Raw genomic sequence first — 7565 nt, 5'->3', positions numbered from 1 at the left:
AAAAGAAGTACAGTTTGAATGGTTATTTTTCAAAAATTGCATTTTAATTTTAAAGCAGATTAAACAAAGCAATTAAACATCAACTGACATTTACATAAGCTAAAGAGGATCTAATAGTTTTTTTTTTTTGCTTAAATAAACATGCATAATATATATTCTCTTTTTAATAGATAGATTGATTAATATATACAGTAGATAGATTTGCAGCATCCTCTAGGCCTCCATTTTCTCAGTCCACTATCTCCTTCAGACCTGGAGGAAAGATTATCATGTTATGAGATTTTTTAATCAGTACATAAGCATCATATTAACATGTCATATATTAATATTAGAGTTGTACCTTTCAGACGGTTTTTTAATCCAGAGCGCTTTTGGATCAGAGCAGAACTTTTCCTTCTCTGTGTAGAATCTGCAGGAGATAAATAAACATGAAATGAAATGAACACAAAATCTTGCATATTAAGTTCTGTGAAATAACACTGTGTAGAGAGAGCTTACATTATAGCATCCACACATGGACTCAGAGCATTCTGATTCTTGTACCCAATTAGTTTAATTGTAGCAGGGATTCTTCCTTTTGACACCTCTTTACAGCAGCTCACTCCAACACGAGTGGGACGACGATCTGAAAGAGAGATTGAAATTGAAATCTCCACTGTATTTATATTGTGTGCATACAGTATATGTGTGAAAATGAGATGATCGTGATCTTGATAAGGGCTCCATCAAAGAAAACAAACTGTGCTACAGCTAAATGCAATATATAGTAATGGATTCACCGTCATTAAAAGGATCGTCCACACAAAATGGAAATTCTGTCATCATTTACTCACCCTCATGTCTTTCCAAACCTGTATGTATTTATTTATTTATTATATAAGATATTGAAGAATTTTTGTACACTCTCAGAAAACATCAGAGCTAATTTCCAGCACAGCTGCATGATGTTGGTGTAAATTCAGATAACCACAAGAAGAAGATGTTTGCAGGCTAGCTTCTGTTTTGAAGATGCTACTGTATCTAGACTAGGTCTTTTTATATGGTATTTTTCAAGACAGGATATTCACTTCCTTTACATCTCTAACCAGTAAGAGGTAGCTTGCTGACCCCATGTGACAAAAGTCAAATTCATGATCACAGCAATATTATATCCTGAAGATTTAGGGCTCTTCCTAAGGTTTCTTATTATCAGGAGCACATGAAGAGACAGTGACACTGACTTTGATATTGAAATATTGTGCGCTGCATGTTTAGTTACTTACAGTTGCCTTGTGCACCAGTGAAACATCCCATGAGGGTGATCAGAACAGCAATGGTGATCAATCTAGAAGTCCAGGCCATGGCTCTTGGTATCCAGATCAAAGGTAATTTGGTGTTGGTCAGTTAGTCGGTGTTGATTATGTGGGCGACTTATTATGTGGAGGTCTTTTAAGAGATACAGTGCAGTTAAGTAGCAGACAGATGGAAGTAATGCGTCACAAACTTACCACCACCCTTTTGAAACCATTGCATCAAGTTATCATCGAAGCATTCACACCTCTCACCCACAATACAGTCAGTTTTACCCATCAGCATAATTTATGAGAAACTAATACCCCCCCAGTAAGAAAATGCAAAACAGACCACAATACATGAAATGAGTTTAGGGGTTAAGTGATTTTAGCTGAAAACGTAACTTAAGTTGAAGTGTTGAGTTTCTGATTTGGATGTAATTGGATGTTCTTTACCTTAATACATTTTTTTTAAATAAAAAAAGCTTTTATATTTACATTTTAACTGGGTGTTTCTTCAGCTGTGAGCACTTTTGGTTCTGTGGATTTTTTATTTTATTTTTTTTCCTGAAAAACATTTCAACCACATTCTTATTTTCACATTTCTCATTATGTATTATGTTTAATATCATTCTATTACCATCATAATTCTCAAATTATGATGGTAAAAATGAAATTTTAATCAGTCTTGGAATAAACTGGCCAACTGCTTTTTCTTTTTAAGTTTAGTTACAGTCCAGGATGTTACAGTAAAATATATAATTTTAATGTTTATGGACATTTTCTTTAACCATAAAATACAACACACTGCAATGCGTAATTCAAAATGTGGGGAAAACACCTGTGAAAAATCAATACAGAATATTACCTCATATTAACACTGTACATTGAACCTTATTTCATTTAATGTACACATAATAGACATTTGAAAAAGTATAATTAATAAATGAGCACATAATTAAACATTTACGGACAGTTTTAATATCACCCTCATACACTGTAAGGGAAATAATTAAAAAAAAGGTAATTTGTTGAATAAAAATCAACCCCTGGGCCATAAAAGTGCCTGGAGTTGAAGGGACATTCAACTATTGTGTTTTTAATATCTAATGTGGTTTTTGATGATTTTTTGGTATTGACATTAATTAAATGAATATATGGAAAAAAGAAAAATCCAAAAGGTCAGCACTCAAGTTCATACTGTACCAACTTACTCATTCTACAGTACGTAACATTTGTTTATGGAGGAAATGTACAAAATCAATAGCACAAATAACAAAAAATAGTGCATAGCCAGCAACCAGCCACAAAGAAAAGAATAAAAATGCTAAAGAGAAAAGATGTCTTCAGGTTTGAGGAAGGACCTCGTGCACACATTTGGAAACATCAACCGCAAGCAAAACCAGTAGATGCTGATCAGAGTTTATTCGTAGTTTCAGATTGCAGTTGTTCATTTGCATCATCAAATAAAGAAAAAAAAATTCCAGGTTTGTTCTCACACAAATCAGTCTAAAATTCACTCAGACTTGCGTCAGCCTTCTTGACACATGAGTTAATGACACAAGTCCAGCAACAAACATGAAATTGTCCAGCCATGTTCCTTCCTGTTTCATGGGAGTATAAATAAGAGGTAATACAAAAGCCAAATTCCCTTAATCATCCATCAGAATGAGTAAAACCAGAGAATATAGTTCAGGGGCCGTATGTACAGTATAAAGCCGCTCAGAGTAAAAATGTACTCTTAAGTGTGTCAAAACTCTAAGAATGATGTAATTTTACTCTTATTCTTAGACTTAAGACCTAATTGTCTCAGCTCCTAATTTATTTAAAAGAAATGGAGAGGTCTTAAGGTCAAAGGAGGCCGTACAAATATATAAGAATATTTAGTTGTTTCAGTTTGTTATTTTCCCAATAAATGACTATACAACCTTGCCTAAATCATGCAGAAAATGAGTGGTTTGAACAGAAGAACAGAGGCAACAACATGGACCTGGAGAGATTCTGTATGGAAGAATGGTCTCCAAAATCTTTTTAGGCATTTCCAAACTAATCTGGCAGTATGGAAGAAGACTCAGAGCTGTTATCTTGGCAAATGGAGGTTGCAAATAGGATTCAGTAAAAAGGGGCCAATAATTATGCCCACGATGTGTTGAAAAAAAAAAAGGATTTCATAATGAGCCCCCCTCCCCCATTTGTTTTTAATGAAAGGTTAGATTTTTTGTGAATTGTTTTAATTAAAGACCAATTAAAGATTATTTTCACAGCCTTCTTTGCTTTTTTTTTTTAAGTGAAGTTTCAGCTCAAAATACTCCACAGATCATTTATTATAATATATTGAAAATGCCTATTTTGAGTGGAAGCAGAAACAGGCTGTTTTTCAGGCCTGTCTCTTTACATTTAAATGAGCTGCTGCCCCCCCCCCCCCCTTTTCCAGAATAGAGCTGCGCCATTACAGCTAGGACCTGCTAAAAACATCTGTTTTGGTTCTGATTATCATGTTTATCGCGCTGGAATCATGCGTTTTAAACCATATGAGTTTAAATTTCTGATAAACGGTTTTCTGAGCGCACACATCCGAAGCACACGGACAGAAAGCGGCTGTCACAGCATGTGCGTACTAAACTAAGTTCTCATTCACACACAAGTTTACTTTAAAAACACACATGAGTTACAAAAACAGTCGATTATGTCTGTGAAGGTAAACAGCTGGGAAATAAATCGCATGTTTATTTTAGATCTGTGTGGCAGCAGCAATATACAGTAAATAAATCAATAAATCCACTGCTCTCTTGTCTACTTTGAGGCTGGGACTGTAGTGTTCTGTGCTTGTCTGTGCAGCCAAAGGCAGAACAGTTAGCTTTGTTTTGCTCAAACCTTCGCCATTGCATTAGAACTGGTACACCGTTGTCGCTTGTGAAATCAAAATGACCGCGCTGTGGGTGGAAACTTACAGATTAAGGGGCGGTAATATTATAATGAGATCCCTTTGCCACTTCACCAAGGGAGCGAAATCTGACGCGCTTGTTTTTTCAGATGCTTGCAGAAAAAGGCGTACCAAAACAAAGGTACTGAGTTAATCTTTTTCACATTTCCTTGGTTGGTAGATGCACCGGGGACCTGATTATAGCACTTAAAACCTGGAAAAGTCAGATTTTCATGATTTGTCACCTTTAATTAACTTTTTCAACTTAATTATTTTCTTAATTTCTGACTAATTAATTTATGAATTTAATGGACATGGTGGTGATTGCTTACAAATCAGATTTGTCTGAGATCAGTTCTCACAGCATTAGACTAAACATTTCCTACATAAGAAAATTCTTAGACATGCCTGACTGTTATTAGTCTGGAGGAAGATGATGCACAATTCCCATCATTAGAGTGTTATAGAGAAACGGAACATATGACTGATGTTGTTTCATCAGACAGTCATAGGGTGTGAGTGTGTGTGTGTGTGTGTGTGTGTGTGTGTGTGTGTGTGAGTGTGAGTGTGTGTGTGTTCATCTCATCTCTACTGTGACCTCTAGGTTAAATCAGTGTGAGAATACATGTGAAACGCATTCTACCCACAAAGACCCTCCTTAGATGTTCTGATGGTTTCAAATAATTTTGTAAGATGTCACTAACCTCTCCTCATTCCTGTAGGCCTCAGGCCTTTAATCAAAGGTTAAGACAGTCACAGGAGAAATTCAGAAATAAACTTATATTAGTTATATTCTATTAAATTGGTTTTTAGAAAAATCTGATTCCAGAAGACCAATATTTAGTAAAGTGTTTATTAAAGTTTCTCTTTGTTTAAATACATATTGCATCCAATAAACATTAAGCACTTTAACTGATGTTTGTCATAAGTTAGAGAAATAATATTATATAAGTCATAATAGGAAGTTGAATTACTGAAATAAATGAACTTTTCCATGACATTCTAATTTATTGAGATGCACCTGTACTCTGTTAAATTAAAAACAAATATATAAAACAAACAAAAAACAGTACTTATAGCAAATGCATAATACATTCAATTCTAAAAAGAAAATAAAGAATTATAAATTAAGCATTATAAATAAAACTAGAACATCAATATTTGAAAAATAAATAAAAGACAAAGGGATAACCATACTTAGACTGCACAGCAGCTAAGTGTGAAAGCGAACCGCAGATTGTTTCCTTTGTGCAATACGTTCAACATATTTTTCCAGCGTAGAAGAGCCGTGTGTATTTACGGTTTAGAGCAGAATTGTGTAGTACAGTGTAGCTTGTCTGGCTAACGGATGGAAAAGAAGCCTTGCTGGTGTGGCTAGTGATGACCAAATTCTGGTTGAAGTTCACAGATGTTTGGTCCCCATGTCTGTATCTTCAGATTTAGTATAATCTTTACATATCACACCATTCTGTTGAATTAGAACAGAAGAAAAACAGGTTAGGAAGCAGCCCTTTATATGTATATATATATATATACCAATTTACAATACACTGTGTTTGTATAAACCATGCAGAGGTTGTCATATTTTATTCAGTTCAACTATTCTGCATTACTCCTTACATACTGTTATCATAATCTGTAAACTCTAACCTTTCGTAGACGTGTTTTCCTTTTACTGAGCCATGGAGCCTTAGGATCAATGCAGTGCAACCAGTTATTTTTATCAACAAACCTGTAAAGATGAAAGGGTGAAATGCATTTAGACTGCATATATTGACAAAATATATGTAATAAAATGCCTTTTGACAAAGAAGAGAGTTGACATGCAGGTGATTTTTAAATTTTTTTTTAAATGGACTGACTTACACTGTAGATGCAAGACATTTGCGTGTTGCTGGAAGGATGTAACAACTTGTGATTTTGATCAATGGTTCTTTATCAGTGAGCATCTCCTCCTTGCAGCAGGTTGGCCTTTTAGGGTCATGAGAGATCACTGCAAGCAGACAGAAAAACATCCATAAATAAAAGTTTTTCCCATTTTAGGTTGATTTCAGAAGCTCTCAAAGTGTAACAGTGCAAATAAAGCAAAATTGCATAAGCTATTAAGACTTGTTTTGAGAGAATATATCTCAAGCAGAGTATTCTTAATCCATTGGCCAATACTTTCTTTCTTGTTTTAAGCATAATCTATAAGAATGTAATTAGGTTTATGGTTGAAAACATTTCCCCCCCCAATATTATAAGAATTTATTTATTTTTTAATTAAATTGAACAATTTTTCTTAAGTATTGAGTGCAAATGTCAATTTGTGTGCGGTAGTGCATATAGTCGAAGGACACTCACCTCCTGATGTAAAAGCACACAGGAATATAACCAAAGAAAACAAACAGATCATTTGTTGAGATGCTGAGGACAGGTGCATGTTTCCTGAGGGATCCTGTGTGCTATCAGATTCCACAAACCGTTTGCTGCTCTTGGGCCGCTATTGCTTTTTATGTCCTCAGAAAAGGGAAGTATTGTCTTTGTTCATGCTTCATAATGGAATAACTTACGCCATGATTAATCACTCTGCAACATGACATGCACAGAGTTATTGAGGTTACTTCTAAAAGATGAACATTTACAGTTATCCAAGTTGTTGCTTCACAGAGATATTAGCTAAATGATGTAATTATTTGATATGATAATTCAAGGATGACAGGAGAGTATCGTCATGTGTAGGGTTTCTGTGAAATTTGTCATTGGACTAGTGTCAAATCTGGACACATGAAGGGTAAAAAATACAGGACTGAATAATAATCTTGTCACGCTAGTCTGATGATGATGATGCTCTGTCAGTGTTCTTTAATTTTGCTAGAAGGAGTTAATCAGGACAAAACATTGGGAATTAAATAACCGTGTCACAACAGATCAGCACTGTCGACAAGTGTATTATTGCATTAGTCAAGTCAAGTCAAGTCTGCTTTATTGTCAATTCTTCCACATGTACAGCACATACACACAGAGAATTGAAATTGCGTTACTCTCAGACCCTTGGTGCATACAGATAACACTAACAGTAGAACATAAATACAGATATACAGATTAAGTATAACATACAACTATACAAATATACAAATAAGGTAAAATGTAAAAAAATATATAAAAAAAAATATATAAAGCAGCACACGGCACATGGCAGATAGAGTGCAAACCAGTGAAGTAACAACAGTGCAGATATAATGATTTGTAGTGCAAAAAGAGCTTATTTAGACTGGTTAAAGTGACCGTGTGTGTGTATTTGGGAGGGGGGAGTGGGAGAAGAGAAAAAGAGCTTATTTAGACTGATTAAAGTGACTGTGTGTGTGTATTTGGGAGGGGGGAGTGGGAGA

At 34.8% G+C, this 7565-nt stretch overlaps 1 pseudogene; it reads right to left on the bottom strand.

Annotated features, from left to right (window-relative positions):
- Window positions 1-229: 229 nt before the first annotated feature.
- LOC107677162 (fractalkine-like) lies at window positions 230-1476 on the bottom strand (annotated as a pseudogene).
- Window positions 1477-7565: the final 6089 nt, after the last annotated feature.

This window comes from Sinocyclocheilus anshuiensis, unplaced genomic scaffold (assembly GCF_001515605.1).
Source record: "Sinocyclocheilus anshuiensis isolate Anshui unplaced genomic scaffold, SAMN03320099.WGS_v1.1 scaffold392, whole genome shotgun sequence".
NCBI lineage: Eukaryota > Metazoa > Chordata > Actinopteri > Cypriniformes > Cyprinidae > Sinocyclocheilus > Sinocyclocheilus anshuiensis.
This window is presented reverse-complemented; position numbering and strand designations above follow the sequence as displayed.